Raw genomic sequence first — 19277 nt, 5'->3', positions numbered from 1 at the left:
TTTGTTTTGTTTGTTTGTTTTGGTGAGGCAATGAGGGTTTAGTGACTTGCCCAGGGTCACACAATTAGTGACAAGTGTCTGCAGTCGGATTTGAACTCAGGTACTCCTGAATCCAGGGCCAGTGCTTTATGCACTGTGCCATCTAGCTGCCCTCCAATGTATTTTTCTTTTACTACATGATTCTTTCTTCATCGTTGCATTTTATCCATGCAATTATTTTGCTTATTGAAGAATTTCCTTGTCAAGAGCAGGTGAGGGCTGCTGGATTCTTGAATGGATAAAGCATTCAAATGATTTCCAAGTGGAGCCTAAATTTGGAAGCATTATTCAAGTCAAATGTAGGAGGTGCATTGACTAGGCTAAGCCAATCAAGGGTTTCATCTGAGAAAATTAGTTTTCATTCAACAGGTATTTACTAAGAAGCCTTCCATATGAAAGATTTCCTAATAAACCAGGAATAAATGGGAATCTAAACCATCAAACCAGGTGGTTACAATCAGTGGCAAAGGTTAATCAACATTAAATTTCAGTTCATGGCTGTAAATTACAGAGCTTCCAGCTGTGAAGTTTCATCATGGGTACTTGGAAATTCTTGTATTCAATTAAAGTGCAGTTCAAGGGGGAACAAAGAAAAAAAGGTAAAGTGTATCTTTCCTAAATATACCATTCCCTTGCCTTGTGAAAGTAGCTTTAGAGAAACAACACAGCCAATCTAAATCATGTCAGTTCAAATCACTACTTTGCCAAGAAGTAGGTATTTAACGCTTGTACAGATTTACTGTATTTTCAAATTGTTTTCAGGAAAAGACTAGCATACCTAATTGGGTTTTAAAGTATGCTTATTAAGGCCCAGAAATGTTGACTATGTTATGGTGGCTGTCGGCATTAAAAAGCACAGTTGGCATTTCCTTTGTAACCTCTAATTTACCAACTTTAATATCTTGATTGTGACATTTGCATAAGATTGAAAACTGATAGATAAATCATTACTCCCAAAAGCAATTTTAGGGGAAAAAAGTTTGTGGGGACGGAATAAAAAAGTTTAAACCATTTTATTTCTAGTTAACAAAGCTTCAAAGGAATGCCCCTTGTTTTCAAAATTCTGAGTAGGATTTAGTGATACCAAAGAAAGGGGTATAATATCTGAAGCTTACCATAAAAGCTTACTCTTTGGGGGCACCCACTTTCTTAATTCAACCCAATTTTAAGTACTTGTGGTGTGAAACCCTAATTCTAAGCAAGTGCTCACATAATTTTAGTATATGAGAGTATGGATTTTTCATGTCTTTCATTCCTTAATTTTTAGTGGCCATCATAAACTAATTTTTTTTTAAAACTGTCTTTGTCTTGTTATGGGGAAATAGAATGGGGGTTTGGGATAGGGGTAGGGGTTGGGGTTCTTAGGAATTCCTCTTTAAAGAATTACACCCTGTGGAGTATAGATGCTGATTGAACCATACTATTTCTTTGTTTTTGGTGCTGTTGATTTTCTATTTTGAGGTTTTTCCTCATTGCTCTGATTCTTCTCTTATAACATGACTAATGCAGAAATATGTTTAATGTTATTTTATATATGTGTGTGTGTATATATATACACACATATATATATACATATATATATATATACATATATAAATAACCTATATCAGATTACCTGCTGTTTAGGGGAGGGGGGAAGGGAGGGGAGGGAGGGAGAAAAATCTGAAATTGGAAAGCTTGTATAAACAAATGTTGAGAACTATCTTTGCATGTAACTGGAAAAAAATAAAATACTTTTATCAGAAAAAACAAACAAACAAACAACAACAACAAAAAGAATTACACCCTCTTGCACACAAAACCAATTAGAATAAAATAATAGTTTAGGGTGCTAGGGAAAGGAAACCAAGAGAGAAATCCTTGGACTTCTCATGGGGAGAAGGCATAGCACAGAGGTGTGGCTCTGAGATACCTATCTCCTTGAGCTGGAGACTGGCAGATACTTTTATAGAGGACTGATGGGGATGATCATCTGACTGGAAAGTTCCCTTATTGGGGGAGGAACATACCCCACTGGTGGTGGCTGGGGGAATTGGGTGAGGAGTGGCTTCGGATCTCTCAAGCCATCTCTCTTCTCCTCATTACACAAAGGCAGCAGTCACATCTAATCTTATCTCCTCAGGGGTGGGGGAGACTGGAATGAAGGGTGGTGGGTGGGGAGCTAGCTCAGTCCTGATTCGGTGCCACTTATCTCTTTAGGTGTATCTGTGCTTTGGTTTAGTTTCTCAAGGAAAAGATTCTTTGATGTACCCCAGAGAACTTCTGGGGTGGTAGGCCCATAACAATCTCATTTCTGATCTATTTTTTACTCTTATCTTCATCCTCCCCAAGGTTACAAAAGCTCTTATCCACAAGAGAGCCCACTGGTTTAAAGCTTTAGAATTAATAAGGTGTGGTCAATAATAACAGTGGTTCCAGTTCCATTTTCTTTCCAATCTCCTCATTAGCATCATAGATCTAAAGCAGAGCCTATCTAATCCAATTCTTTAGTTTTACATATAAGGAAACTGAGTTTAGGGAAGTTAAGTGACTTGTCCAAGATAATACATTTAGTGGAAATCAAAGGAATGTCCATCAGTTGGGGAATGGCTAAACAAACTCTGGTATATGATGGTGATAGAATATTATTATGCTATAAGAAATGACAAGCAGGATGATTTGAGAAAGGCCTGGAAAGACATGTATGAACTGATGTATACTGAAGTGAGCAAAACCAAGAGAACATTGTGCACAGTGACAGCAATATTGTTTGATAAAGAACTGTGAATAACTTGACTATTCTCAACAATACAATGATCCAAGACAATCCCAAAGGGCTATTGAAACATATTATCCACCTCCAAAGAAAGAACTGATATTGATGGAACAGACTGAAGCATGCTATTTCTCACTTTCTTTCATTTTTTCCTTTTATTCAAGTTTTCTTGTACAAAATGACTAATATGGTAATGTTTTACACAATCATACATGTATAACCCATATCTGATTGCTGCCTCAGGGAGGGGTAAAGGGAGGGAGGGAAGGAGGGATAAAAATTGGAATCCAAAACTATAAATAAAAATGTTTATTATTTTAAAAAAACAACAACAGCATCAAAAGATAATGCATTTATTAAGTGTCAGAAGTGGGATTTGAATTTAGGTCCTGGACCTCCAAATCCATCATTCCACTAAACCATTTCTGTCTAGATTTTTCCTTAATTAAAAAAAAAAAGCTTTATTTATGTCTTTTGTTTTGATATTAGTCATTTCCAAATATACCATATTTCCAATTCAGTGAGCCTTCACTTATAAAAAAAGAAAAAACTGACAAAGCAGTCATGTCTGACAGTATATGCATCAATTCTGCATCTGTAATCTTTCACTTCTCCAAAGAAAGCATCACCATCCTTTTTGAAGGGAAATTACTAGGATTTCCTTCCCAGTGTGCCCATCTGGAGAAACTTCATAGTCTCAAAACTCTAGAAATCAAGTCAAATGACAAAGGAATCAGAGGGAAGGAAAATGGAAGTACATGATTTTGTATTCTTTTGTTTTTGGCTCATGTTGCAAAATCAATACCATTTGAAGGCATTTTTTCCTTTTATTTTTATAAAGATACAAAGCCTCTAAATGGACCAATGTTGTTTTCAGTGACCTAGCATGTTGTTGTTTTTTTTTGGTTGTTGAAAGCATTTTCGAAAGAAAATTTAATACAAAACAAGAGCACTATGCATTGCTGGAGCTATTGGTGACAAGCACTTTGTGATTGTCAGAGAGGAAATATGTTATTTTCTCATCCTGGAAGATGTGGTTTTATTAGACCTTTTATCAAATAATTCAGTTTTACAATACATTAGCAAGAATTAGTGGGATTGGTTATGTCCCTAATTATGTTTTTTTTAAAAATGTTCTTCGTGTACTCTGAAAAATTTTAAAGTGGACCTTTATTATAGTTACCAAATTGTATAAAAGAACATTGCCCTCATAACATAAGGGTCACAGGTGGAATGTAGCAAAGGCTTATATGAAGGGTAATGGAAAAATCCACTACTTGTTCTCGCTACTTAAATGTCATGGTTGGGTAAATGGATTTCTCTACTTCCGAGGAGTGTGCTTCTACATTAGTCTAGCAGCAATTAGAGAGGAGAGGTTGCTCTGCAAATTGGCTTGGCAAACCACTGAGTTCATCTTTTTATTGTGTAAAACAGAAAAAATTGCTCCTAATCAATCCACTTCAACTTTCAGTCTAAAAATTATTTGCCATCCCTTTCAGCCTGGAGCACTCATGAAATGTTTGCCTTAAATTAACTAAAAGGAGGAGGTATTTGTATCAATAAGCAGATTATGGTTCTGTGGGATAAATCTTACTGGGGGTAGGAATAAAAAGACTACATTATTATTGAAGGGTTCTTACAAAATTGATTAATGCTTTTAGAGTAATTAATCCACATTTCAGATGTAATGGTCCTCTTTTCTTAATTAAAGCAGAGATGCATCACTTCATGACTATCTCACTAAAATAGGTTGTGTTTTCTCCATCAAAATAGGATTTAATTTGTTTTGAACTTTTCTTTAGCCACAGGTAATTAATGGAACTTGGCAGCACTTGACTCACTGTCCTTTGTAACTTCTCAGGGCAAGGATGTTTGGAGGTGTTGATGTGAAACTTTGCTAGCTCTACCTCTTGGTATCCTTTGGTGGTTCAGAGATTAAATAGGATGTAAACATCCCGGGATGGAGGAATTTGCTAATTTTTTACTTTGCCCAACACTTTTCAAGTGAATGAGATTGTCTTGTTATAATTTGCAATGAAGATATGAACTGAAGATTTAGTGATAATAGATTATATACTTTCAAAAGAACTCTAATTGTATATGGTTTTAGTCTGTACTCCCCTTTCTCTGCCCCCATTGCCATGGATATTATTAGAAAAATCTAGAGTGACAAAAGAATAAAAAAGGAAGAAAGGAAAACCCAGAGGGCTGTTTGAAGTAATAGTTTAAGAATCAGGGATAGACAGAAAGAGTTGTAGGATGAAAGTTGAATGGTGTGGGTAGAGGACAGGTATGGTACTTTAGAATCTTAGCCTAATTTGAGGATAAGGAACTTTATTCCAAATTCCAAATCAGTTAAACCGAAGTATTATTTGCTTTTTGAGCTTTGTTTTAAAACATGAAGACAGGTCTTCTGCAGTGAGCTGCATGAACATTTTTAATAAAATATTTTTAGGGGTTTTTTTTTTAATAGCTAGGAAGATGGATGGTATAAAATACTCAGGATGTGCTTTCTGCATAGAAAATTTGGGCAAAACTAAACTTGAGGAATTACCCAAAAAAAGTTAATTAATTTTGACGGGTTCTAATTTTTCATGTTGAATACACTAGGGAGCATATACTTTTTTTTTTACTTAAAGTAAAAATTTTCTACAAGAAAACTACTATTTTTCTATGATTATTCCCCAAATTAGCAAAACTCCGGGACTTGGGCCATGACTACTAAAGGCAAATATCTCTTTGTGATGCATTATTGAGTCTATACCTTTAAATTTTGGGCCCTAGGGGGGAAAAATTACAGAAAGCCTTCTTACCCTTTGTTAATTGCCAAATAAATGGATATCCATCAGACTGGGTGCCTCCTTTAGTCTTTTCTCTCCCACTCTCTAATGTAGGGGCTATTTAAAGTGATATTCTGTGTCTGTGGGGAGTGAAAAAGGAGGCAGCTGGCTAGAACTATCGCTTTTACTTTAATTCTAGCTTGCTCTCCATTACCCTTTCCAATTTTCTGCTTTCCTACCAGGGCCTCTTGAGTTATTAACCCTCAAAAAGATTCATATCTTTTGCAAGTTAAAATGGTTTAGCTGAAGTGGGTATTGTGGGTATGATGTATCGGAGGCTTTCTGGGCTTCAGGAGTATACTGCTTTAGTTGGTACCCCAAACCTGATAGGCTGTTGTTAGAAAAAACAACAGACAGTATCCCTGACCTCAGAAAGGGGAAAGGAAGAAGAGTAATATTTTATTGTATCTTAGAGGCCTCTGATTACCTTACTTTTGAATTGGGGTTGCTTTGAAGGATTTCCTTACGGTAGTATAGCTATTTACTATTGAGACTTTCAGAGTTTCCAAGTCTTCCAAGAGTTTTTGATTAGCTAGACTTCAGATTTGCCCAAATCATTTAACTTTGTCAGGATTCAGTTTCCTCATATATAAATTGTAAGGATTGAACTAGATCATTTTTAAGGTTTCCTAGCCCTAAAGTTCATTAACATAAGCTCTTTCCTTCCTATAACTGTGTCATGGAGATGTTAAAAGAATACAAGATATGAGAGGAAGTCCTGGCCTTTGATCTGATGATAGAATTTTAGAACTTTAAGGTTCTAAAAAAAAAAATTCAATGCCTCATTTTACAGGTTAGAAAATGGAAGCCTCAGAACAATGTTTTGTTCAAAGTTATCCAGCTGGCTACGGGCAGAGCTGTGAATAGAATTCATTCCCCTAAATCCCAGGACAGTGATTTTTGCTATATGTTTTTGTTTTGTTGTTCAGTTGTTTCAGTCATGTCCAACTCCATGACCCCATTTGGGATTTTCTTAGCAAAGATACTGGAGTGGTGTGCCATTTCTTTCTTCAGTTCATTTTACAGATGAGAAAACTGAGGCAAATAGGGTTAAATGACTTGCCCAGGGTCACACAGCTGGCAAGTGTCTGAGGCCAGATTCAAACTCTTGAAGATGAGTCTTCCTGACTGCATAACCAACACTTCATTCATTGTACCACCTAGCTGCCCTCTGTATTACATAGAAGTTACTGCTGAATGTCCTGTTTTTTCCTAAATAATAAAAATCTCTTTTATCTCTTGTGTTGCACTTATAACACATTGTGTTTTAACTTGTGATTGTAGGCCTGGTACAATGGAAGGGTTTTGGTCAAACTTTATTTGTCATATACATTTGGTGCACCATGCCCTGAACCAGGACCATCTTGATTAAACCTAATCAGGCATTTTGGCTGTAAGCCTACAGTAGAACAAAGAATATTTCATAGACATCTAGTTCCTCCATTAAGAAACTTCCATCCATATCCATGATACCGCACTTTGCACCAGTAGATACTCTGTAATGAGATGAATTGAATTGAACTTGAATTTGTTTATTTGTTCTTTTGCTGAAATGGTCATTTCCCCTTGGTGACATGGACTAAATAAGGTTTTGTCAAACCGTGTTTTTAAAAGATGGAGAAAAATAGGGGCAGCTAGGTGGCACAATGGATAGAGCACCGGCCCTGGAGCCAGGAGTACCTGAGTTCAAATCCGGCCTCAGACACTTAACACTTACTAGCTGTGGGATCCTGGGCAAGTCCCTTAACCCCAATTGCCTCACTAAAAAAAAAAAAAAAAGATGGAGAAAATAGTGATGAATCAAGTGTTCTCTTCAACTGTATGTTAACAGTTCATAGGTTTATTGAGACTACACAGAACCGTCAATTATCCGTGCTAATGGAATGCAGCATTAATGGGGATAATAATTCAAACTAAAGATGATTCGATAGTAATTACATCTGTTTTTGAAATATATTTCCCCTTGAAGATTTACCATCCTTATTATGATTTTTCTTGGGCTATTAATAAATAAAAAATTGTGTTTCTTGAATCTCTCCTGGGGAGTGAGGGTAAGGGACATAGGGGAAAGGGGTCAGGAGGGTGCAAAGTTACATGATGTAAAACAAATTCACCATGAAATAAAAGGATATAGTAGAAAGAGTGTTTCTTTTGTACTTAGAGAACCTATATTTGAACCTCAGTTCTGCCCAACTCTGTACCCTTGAGAAGTTACTTTGTTAGAGCCATACCTAAGGTGAGATAACTAGGGCTTTGCTGTAGGACACTTTTTAAGGGGGCCACTTCCTTTCCCTAGCCACAGATGTCACACCTCAAGTGAGTTCCTTCCCATTTATTTGACTCTTCTCTGAGTGATAGCAGCCTCGTTTTAGGACTCTTCCTCCTCCTTGGGGCTGAATTTCTGTCTCTTGACCAACCCCCGAAACAGCAATATTCAGTTCTTCAGCATTTTAGAGACCTTGCAAGGTGAGCTTTGACCTCCACCTCATCTCTGTGACCCATCCCCTACCCAGACGTGAAAATTCTTAATTACATCTCTGTACTTCATTCCTCTGATGCTCAATTTCCTCCTATAAATTGAGGGGTTGGACTAGGTGGCCTCTAAAATCCCTTCAAGCTCTATGATACTGTCAAATAAAGTTCATGAAGGCAAATTGATGGTAAGCTAATCACTAGAATGAACTTCTGTACGTATTATACTGTAAGCTCCTTGAGGGTAGGTACTGGATCTTATTATTTGCCTTGGTGTCTCCTGTAGTGGGCAGCTAGGTGGCACAATGGATAGAGTGCCAGACCTTGAGTTAGAAAGACTCATGAGTTCAAATCTGGCCTCAGACGTTTACTAGCTGTGTGACCCTGGACAATTCACGGTTTCCTTTGCCTCAGTTTCCTTATCTGTAAAATGAGCTGGAGAAGGAAATGGCAAACCAGTCCAGTATCTTTGCCAAAGAAAAAAAAGAAGAAACCCAAAACAAACAAACAAAACCCCAACCCAAATTGTGTCACAAAGAGTTCAACACAACTGTAAGGACTGAACAAAAATCTCTTGTAGTGCCTTTCACATTGTAGGTGTTAAATTATTGCATATTGTGGAGTTAATGGAATTTTTCTGTGCTAATGTAGTTTGGTGCAATGGAGCACTAGACTTGGAATCAGGAATGGAGTTCACATCCTGTTTCAGACAATTGCTAGCAGTGTGACCCTGGGTAAGTTACTTAACTTCTGCATGCCTTGGTTTCCTCAAGTGTAAAAAGAGAATAGTAAAAGCACCTTTCAGGGTTGTTATAAGGACCAATTAAGATAACATATGTAAAATGCTTTGTAAACCATAATGTATTCATTGGATAAATATCTATTATTATTATTATTAATTGCAAAAAATCTATTACCCTTGAGGTAAATGATGAGTCTGTGTCATCATTGTCAATTATTAATTACTGAGCAGCTATGGTTATACTGAGCCCTTTAGTTGAATTTTACAGAGAGCAAAGACACTGTCCTTCACTTTTAGGAGTTTTTCATCTCTCCTCTTGCTTGTTAGTTAAAACCCAAAGATGCTCCTATTTTACTATAATTTCTTTTTTTTTTTCCCCCTGGGCAATGAGGGTTAAGTGACTTGACCAGGGTCACACAGCTAGTAAGTGTCAAGTGTCTGAGGCTGGATTTGAACTCAGGTACTCCTGAATCCAGGGCCAGTGCTCTATCCACTGTGCCAACTAGCTGCCCCTTACTATAATTTCTTAACTAAATTGAATGTGTGTTTTTTTTAAATTAAATTCCCTTTCTGAAATGTTCATTTTTCTGCTTCAGACTTTCAAGAACATGAATTTAGGTCAATCTGAAAAAACTCACATGCTCTCCAGATAGTGCTATCTATCCATCTCTTCATACATAATTTTTCCCTGTGAAAGAAGAATGTTTGTCAGATGGCATTTATATTTACATTCGAAGTTCCATGTGCCATTTTCCAATGTTATTGAATGTGAAGAGGAGGAAGTGGAAGACTTTGACCTGTTGCCCACTGCTTTTGTCTCTGTGAGGGACTGAACAGCAGGACCCTCCAGCACTGATCCATTCAGCTCCCCACTTTTCTATCAGCAGTGCAAAAGGCTGTAATCAAGGAAAGAAATAAAACCCCCAAGAATCGTGGAACACTTTGAAAAGTGTGCTACTTTGACATTTAAGCTAATTTAAGGATAAAAAGGGGCTTTCCCCTCCTCTTTATAACAAAGAAAACGAAAATCCAAAAAACCCCCTCACCTTCCCGTAATCTATTAGAAAGAGAAAACTTACTTTTAAATCAAAAGACAAAGAACTGAAAAATTATGGGACATTAAAAATTTTTTTTAGAGCAGAAGTACCTTTTTCTCATAGTTTCCAAATTAATAATCTTTAATATAGATTTTAAGCTGTATACTCACATAACACTGATGTGTATGAAAGGTAATGTGATGTAGTGGGAAAATAGTACTTGATAGAAAGTCAGCCAGAGGATATGGGCTGGAATTCTGGCGATGCTGTTTACTAACTGTATGTTTTGAGGCAAATCCCTTCACCTTTCAGGCTCTTAGTTTTCTAATCTATAAAATGGAGATAATACCAGTACTCACAGGTTTCTATGAGGCTCAAATGTGAAAATATGAGTGAATTGCTTTGTAATCTGTAAATTGCTATATAAATGTGAATAATTATTCCTTATTTAATTATGATCTTTTTCTTGATTTAAAATTTAAAACTCCAAACAGCATACATTTTGAAAGATATACATACATACATACATATATTTATTAGCTATTACTTTAAATTGGTAGGTCTACCGAATTTAAAAATTGGGTAGTGCTCAATAGAGACCACATTATTGTATTTCTTAAATGTTAGGTTAAAATAATTCAATAACTATTGTTTTGTAACTTCATAGAGGAAGTGGTTTTTAAATTGGGCTTTAAATGGGAAAAAAGCTCATTTTCCTAGGTGCAACTACCAAATTGTAGGGTGCGTCTCCCAGAGAAGTCTACTCTATGCTCAGGTATTCTGTGGGTCTGCATCCACTCTGAAACTGTAGCTTATAAGCCCCTCCAGTGTTTTTAATCTATAAGGAAAGAAATTGAATAAAAAAATAGTAGAAACATGTATCAAGGAAACATTTCCCTCCTGTATGCAGGGAACATATGAGAAGAGGCCCACATGGAGAGTTTATGTGTAATATAGTTGCATGCATGTAGGGACACACATGATGACACATATGTAGAAGGTCATTCTTCCAACTTTAGAGGGTTACTAATATCTTCTAATTAAACTGTTGCCTCCAGGCCCACTCCTTACTCGTTGGGTCTTTGATGGATGCCACTCAGGATATGTATTTTCTTCTGGGTTTGGTTTTGCTAGACAGAGTCTCTACTGAAGTGGTTCTTGCTACTTAAACCTTTGGTAGAACTGGCTTGTGAATCTGACTTGGGTCTGGAGTCTTTTCCAGGGGATTTCTTTTTTTTTTTTTGATGGTTCATTTTAGTTTTCCTTTAGAAATTGCTCTTAAGGGGCAGCTAGGTGGCACAGTGGATAGAGCACTGGCCCTGGATTCAGAGGACCTGAGTTCAAATCCAACCTCAGACACTTGACACTTACTAGCTGTGTGACCCTGTGCAAGTCACTTAACCCCAAGTGCCTCACACACGCAAAAAGAGAAATTGCTCTTAAGTTATGTAGTTTGTTTTGTTTACATATATTTGCAAATAAATATTCAATTCTTTTAGATTATTTAGATTATGAGTATAGTGTTAGGATCTGCCTTTTAGTTTTTTGGAATGTTTATGTGTGGGAGATGGGCAGCGAGGTGCCAAAGTAGATAGAGCACTGGACCTGGAGTCAGGAAGACTCATCTCTCTGAGTTCAAATCTGGACTCTACAATTACTAGCTGTGTGACCCTGGGCAAGTCACTTAACCCTATTTGTCTCAGTTTCCTCATAGTAAATGAGTTGGAGAAGGAAATGGCAAACAACTCCAGTATCTCTGCCAAGAAAACCCCTCAAAAGGTCACAGTTGAGTCAGACATGCCTGAAAAATGACTGAATAGCAAACGTAGGGGAAAAGACAGAATAACTTTCACCTTATTCAACTTTAGCCAAGAGAGTAGAACTAAATGAATTATATTAACCAAATTAAGTAGGTGGCTTTCTATTATAAACAGGGCAGGACCTCCTTCATTTTTTTTAAAGTTCAAAATATATTTATTTAGTCAAGCAGTGTAGCAAATATAGTGGCAAGGGAAAGGTCTCCCTACTTCCTGCAGCCTTCCACCCTATGTGTACATGGAGTGTAGTCTCCCATAGATACCACTAATGAGGAAGGAAACACAAGAACATTTAACAAAGTAAACATATTTGTAGGAAGATGTGTCTGAAATTCATGTTGTCAGGGCACACACATAGGGATATGATTTTTGTTGATTAGTTGTTTTTCAATCATATCCAAAATCCCAGGACAGTGATCTCTTTGCTAAATATTTTTGTTGTTCAGTTGTTTTCAGTCATGTCCAGCTCTTTGTGACCCATTTGGGTTTTCTTAGCAAAGATACTGGAGTGGTTTGCCATTTCCTTCTCCAGATCATTTTATAGATTAGAAAACGGAGACAAACAGGGTTAAGTGATTTGCCCAGGGTCATACAACTAGTAAATGTCTGAAGCCAGATTTGAACTCATGGTGAGTTTTCCTGACTCCAGTCCCAGTGCTCCCTAATCACTGCATCTACATGCCCAGGGGATATGTTTAGGACTCCCTAGATTGAAAACTGACTTGTCCATTTGGAAGGTTGGGAATGGCCTTTAATCTTCAGATCTTTCAGAGCTGGGAATGCAAAAGATTAAATATTACTTTTAGCTCTCAAGGAATAAGAGCTAAACAGGCCTGGATCCTAACCAGAGTGAAAATGTTTGGGAGCAAACCTGATTCAAGAGTGGGCAGGGCGTCAAGATACAGGTGTTATGGGGACTGTGTCCTGACCTTGTTCTATTTTTCCATTCATTGGGAAGGGCAGAAGAGCCCTGCTCTCCTCTCTTATTCCCATCGAACCCAAGAATATTGTGCTCCAGTGAAATTGGCTTACTTGCTGTTTCCTAAACTCAGCATTCAATTTCCCACTTCCAAAGTCTGGAATGTACTTCTTCCTTCCCTCCACCTCTTCAAATTACCAGTTCAACTCATGAGCCACTTCCTATGAGAAACTCTCTAGTTAAGCATATATACATTTATATTTATATGCATGAAAGCATTTATTAAATGCTTATTACAGTACAGTGCTAAGCCTTGTATATAAAAAGCAAGACAGTCTATACCTCAAGGAGTCTCCATTCTATAAGGGGAAGACAGTTTACACAGGGAAATGTTAGCTAGGAAGAGGTGTTTTGGTCTGGGAAACCAGGGATGGTGAGTGGAGTTATAAGGCAATTGATTGACATACTCATCCCAGTGATAAACATAGGAGGAAGATGGCCAGAGTACATAATATGTGGTGGATCTGGGACCAACTAGATATAATGAATTCTCTCACCAATCAGCTACCAGGGGTGAAATCTGGAGCTCTGGATCAAACATAGAGAGTGTAATATGGCAGGGACTAAATTTCATTTTGTCTTTTTATGTCTGGTGCATAGGAAAATGTTTTGCAGATAGGAGAGGTTTAATAAAAGCTTCTTAGATTGGATTGGACTGACTTTTTTTTTTTGATTGACATTATCCTCATGATCTTTCTTTTCTCATTTCTATTTTGGGTGGATTAAGCTTGTTCTCTTCTTTTAAAAAAATTATGTGAGCTAACAGTTTATTAGTTTTGTTGGCCTTAAAAATCACTTGAATCGGGGCAGCTAGGTGGCAAAGTGGTTAGAGCACCAGCCCTGGATTCAAGAGTACCTGAGTTCAAATCCGGCTTCAGACACTTAACACTTATTAGCTGTGTGACCCTGGGCAAGTCACTTAACCCCACAATTGCCTCACCAAAAAAAAAAAAATCACTTGAATTTATTTATCCTTTCAGTTGTGTTCTTTGTGGCACTTGTAGCACCTCTTTTCACAGGTGGCGTCTCCAGAGGAGCTACCCCAGGTTCAAGGTACTCTGTGGGTCTATATTCACTCAGAACAATATAGCAAAAGGCCCCATTTGTGTGTTTCCTTTTTCTTTTGTCAGCCAGAGGACATAATTAGTTCTAAGCAAAGGCATTCAAAAATAGCATAGTAAGAGGAGTTGTAATAGAAAATTGCCCCCATAAATTAGGGTGCACTCTCCCACAATTTGTGGGGAGACTGAGCATGCATAGGGGTCATGTAGGAGAGGCTCACATGTAGGGAATATGTGAGGAGGGGCAACTCATACTTCTGACACTGTATGATCCTAATGTCTTCTGGTTATACATTCTTTCACTGGGCCAACTCTGCTGCCCTTGCTCCTTGCCAGATAAAACATCTCCTCTCTGATGGGCTCTGCTGATCTTCCAACATAGTCTTCACTGGTACATTGCTCTGCTAGTCTTAGAGTCTGTCTGTTGGGTTAGACATTGGTCCTAGATACTATCTCTTTTGGGCCATCTAAGCCATCTCTGTCTTTTTTTTTTTTCCAGGGCAATGAAGGTTAAGTGACTTGCCCAGGGTCACATAGCTAGTAAGTGTCAAGTTTCTGGGGCTGGATTTGAACACAGGTCCTCCTGAATCCAGGGCCGGTGCTTTATCCACAGGGCCACCTAGCTGCCCCCTTAAGCCATCTCTGTTGCTAGAGTATAGTAGCTAGAACCTCTCTCTGATAAAGGCAGGCTCATAGCTCCTAAGTTATAGTCACCATACTCAACTTGTAAATAAAAGCCAGGCAGAGTGTCCCCAGGCTAAGATTAGGTCTTTCCTTTTTGACCCAGTTGCCTCTTTAGAAATCAAAGCCTTTTAAGTTCCAGCTAATTAATTTGGGGTTCCAACAGTCTTACAAACTCCCAAGATTCCTGGCTTAGCTGCAAATTAATTTGTGACAGAATAAATGGCAGACTAACAAAGACAAGGTCTTCGTTATGCACCCACATAGCCTAAATTCCAATCTTTTTTTTTTTGCCATTTAAATTAAATTCCTGTCTTTATTATGGGTACCTATCAGCAATAAAGTCTTAGTATTTTGGTGCTGTATTTTGATCAGCAAAAACTTCAGTCTTGCTATTATAATTTTTCAAATGTGTTACTCTCGACTATTATCATATTTGCGAAGCAGCGTGGTATAGTGGATAGAGACCTGAATTTGAAGCCAAGAAGATCTAGATTCAAGTCTGGATAAAAATCACATAACCTCTCAATGCTTTAGGCAACTCTTTAAGACTTTAAGTGGCAGAGAAGGTGCCAACTTGTACTGATGGGTAGATTTTCCTTATCTGGGAGTTCCCTAGACTGATTAAATAAAAGGTCCAGTTCCATCCCCTCATATTATCTTATTTAATTCTCTCTTTCTCTCTCTCTCTCTTGTTCTTCTCCCTTTAAAGAGCAGATCCAACTGTGCTATAAGTTACTCTTTTAGTGATATAGGCATTCATTGTTATAATTTTGCTTCTGATTGCTGGTTTAGTTCTGTTTCATAGATTATGACACCCGGTATTATTTATATAGTCATTCTCTTTTATATTCTCTTGCAATTATTTTGTAATTAAATTTTTTCACCCAGGCACTATTTAATAAATCAGTTTTATTCATGGCATTATCACTTAGTAAGAGCTTCATTGCATCATGCTCCATAATTGTGTAATATTCCCCATTTTCTATAGATACCTCTGGATTTTTTATGACCTTGCGCATGATCAAGTTTTGCATGTATTTTATATGTGCTAGGAAAAAATATATAGTTTTTCTTTTCCCATTGAAAAATCTTCATTCTACATATCTATTTGACCTAATTTGTTCTGACCTCTATTCAGCACTTCAATTTCTTTCTTATTTATCTTTTTGTTGGATTTATCATATTCTAATAAATATGTGATAAAATTATTTTTATTAATTTTTTAAATTCTAGCCCTTTATACATCCTGCCACAGAATTATTAGGAACATAGAGTTCAAGTAGGTCCCATTATTCTGAAAAGGTTTCGAATATGGAACCAAGAATGGACTGCATGTATATCTTTCATTTGAGGATCAATCCATCTACAACATGGGTCACTTCATCCCCCAAAGTTTGGCCAGCAGGTCATAATTTTTTTTTCTGCCTATTATTCCATGAAGAGCAGTTGCATGATAATTATTTCAGTTTCTTCTTTTGTATAATTGTGGATATATAGAGGTATAAAAGGGTTGAGCTTGGCTTTGTTTGAGGGAGCACTCACACTAATAAAATCAAATACCTTTTTTTGTTTTGTTTTGTGGTGCAATGAGGGTTAAGTGACTTGCCCACGGTCACACAGCTAGTGTCAAGGGTCTAAAAGCCATATTTGAACTCAGGTCCTCCTGAATCCAGGGCCGGTGCTTTATCCACTGTGCCACCTAGATGCCCCCAAATCAAATACTTAAAAAAAAATGTTTTATTAATCTCCACCTCCCACTATCTCCCACCTTCCCCAACTATGGGACAAAACCAAAACCAAAAACCCACTAGAAAAATAACCTCAATACATACCTGCATTATCTGACAAAATAAATCCCCACATTGGTCACATCCAAAAATTCTGCCTTTTTAAGATCATCACCTCTTTGGCAGAAGGTGAGTGATGTGTATCATCTTCATTCTTTTGGACTTGTGGTTCATCATTGTGTTTACCAGGATTCTAAAGTCTTTTGCTTTGTCTCTCTAATGTTATTATCATTTGTATAAATTGTTCTGGTTCTGCTCACTTCTTTATATATCAGTTCTTAGGAAACTTTCCAGTTTCCTCTGAAACTGTCCATTTCATCATTTTTGTGGCACAATAACTTTTCTTTAAATTTATATATTGTATATGCAAAGTCATATTCCATGAAAAGAGTAGCTAGAAATATTTTTGAATATATAGGTCTTTTTCTTTTTCTTCTTCTTCTTTGTGGGGCAATGAGGGTTAAGTGACTTGCCCAGAGTCACACAGCTAGTAAGTGTCAAGTGTCCGAGGCTGGATTTGAACTCAGGTGCTCCTGATCTTCTTTCTTAATCAAAGATCACTTGAAGTAATATACTAGTTTTCTCAGATAGCTAGAATGAGGATCAAATTTTATATGTGTGTATACTATATGAGTATATATATATATATATGGATACATGTATATATATATATGTGTGTATGTATATATACACACACACACACACACACACACACACATTTGTGTGTGTCTGTGTATCTGTGTATATGTGTGTATAACAAAAGGCTAACCAATAGGGGCCTAGACCTTCAAGCATACATATAGTCTCTGCCTAGTGACAATCCACATAAATGCTAGGAAACTTGCTACCAGTAAAGTGGGATGGGTGGCCCTGTCTTCTACTTCAAAGTATGAGAAGGTATTCTGTGACTATTTCCTGTTAGCTTAGTATGTGATGACATAAAGCCTTTTAATTAGTAGCTGAGCTAGAACTGTGTATACCAAAGGCACCACCAGGTCAAATCTCCATTTTTCTTCCTTGCTGGCCAGAGGTATAAATTTAGCTTTAAAAGCCCTATATAGCCTGACCCTAATCTACCTTTCCAGTATCACTGGACATTACTCTGACCTTTGTAGCATGCCCTTCCTCCCACCTGGCTACCATGAAGTCATGGCCTCCCAGGTGAGCCTGTGCCTTGGACACAAACTCCCTGTTTGTTTCTTCTTTTCTTTGGCATGATCAGTCCTCCAATCCCCCATTATACGACATACATACATCCCATATATTATGTATGGCATAAGTGAGAGAGGTGGGTGATGAAGTGAACAGACTTTCGCACTTGGAGTCAGGAAGGCCTGAATTAAAATGTGACCTCAGACACTTGCTGTGTGACCTTGGGCAAGTCATTTAACTTCTAACTTCCTTAGTTTCCTGAATTGTTAAAACAGGGATAATAATTGCATCTACCTCATAGAGTTGTTGGGAGGCTCAAAAGAAATAATTTACCAATCTTAAAATAGTGCACAAAAAAATTAAAAAGAAAATGGTGCACAAGTACTAGCTATTATTTCTATGTTTTTTATAAAACTTGGTAAAATAGTATTTCACACTGTAGTCACCAGAAGTACACAGTTTTTCAAATTTTATATAATCTACTTGGCATCTCTTGTCTTCTGGGCCTAGTCTGGTTTTGAATTTCCACTTTTCTGCAAGATGGTCCCCTTGCATATTTGCATAAATATAAGGAGTGTGTGCATACATACCTATATGTATATGTATAAAGAGGTGGGTAACCATAAAGAAGTATCTAAATGTGAATGATTAATAGTACATAAATGCTCCCTTCACTCATACTTTTTTGGAATGTTTTTGCTGTGAAAATCAGCCTGGTTATGTTCAGTCCAAGTCTCTAACAGGTTTATGTGGGACTGGAAGAATATTTTTTTGTTTGTTTCTCCACTGTGACATGAAAGAATTTCTTTCTCTCTTCCATATGTCTAAAGGATATGTTGTTGTAACTTGAGAAGTCAGAAGTAGACTGAAGAAGTGACCCAACTTTTATTCACAGGGCTTGTTAACTTCTCTACCTTTTCCATGTGAGATCAGGAAACATCAAATTTTTCTGTTTTAGGTCTTTTCAGTAGCTTGAGTGCTTCGACTATTTTGTGTCTGGAAAAATTGAGAACAAATTTCACCAAAAGCTTTTATTACTCAATTTTCAAATCTCTACTTATATTCTGAGACATGCAATCTCTTTTCAATTTATTTATAATTATGTCAACCCAGAGTTATTCCAGAAGAATCACTTAAATTCTAAGACTTTAAATTCTTTTTATACAAAACCATTACTGATCTATTTTTCTTAATACATAATAATCTTGCCTGAAGCTCAGAAAAGTTTTTAAGGGCATGTCGGATTACGGACTAGGCTTACAATTCCATGGATATAGAGAATTCCTAGATGTGGAATTTCTAAATGTGTTACCAATTCAGGGTAGGATCTTCTCTGCTACTTATAGTCTGACAGAGTGGTGTAGAACATTGAGAGGTTAGGTGACTTGCCCAAGGTCACATAGCTACCATGTCAGAAGCTGGATTTGAATCTAAGTCTTTCTGGCTCTGAGATCTTTTCATTACCCATTCTCCTATGCTGCCTCTGAAATGTACTATGTCATATTCATTTTAAAAAAAATTTAGATTTTATTATATATTTCAATTGTCAAGCTTTTTTTTTCCTCCCTCTCACTTCTACCCTACCCCCCACAATTAAAAAAAAAAGAAAGAAAGAAAGTTGTTTGCACTTAGTAGGGAACAAGCACTTATTAAACAGATAGAATGCCAGGCCTAGAGTCAGGAAGTCTCATCTTCCTGAGTTCAAATCTGACTTTAGATACTTACTAGCTATGTGACCTTATGCAAGTCACTTAACCCTCTTTGTCTCAGTTTCCTCATCTGTAAAATGAGCTGGAGAAGGAAATGGCAAACCACCCCAGTATATCTGCTGACAAAACCCCAAATGGGGTTATGAAGAGTTGGACACAATTGAACAAGCACTAGATAACAAGAACACGGGACAGGAACTATG

This window comes from Dromiciops gliroides, chromosome 1, assembly GCF_019393635.1.
Source record: "Dromiciops gliroides isolate mDroGli1 chromosome 1, mDroGli1.pri, whole genome shotgun sequence".
Lineage (NCBI taxonomy): Eukaryota > Metazoa > Chordata > Mammalia > Microbiotheria > Microbiotheriidae > Dromiciops > Dromiciops gliroides.
This window is presented reverse-complemented; position numbering follows the sequence as displayed.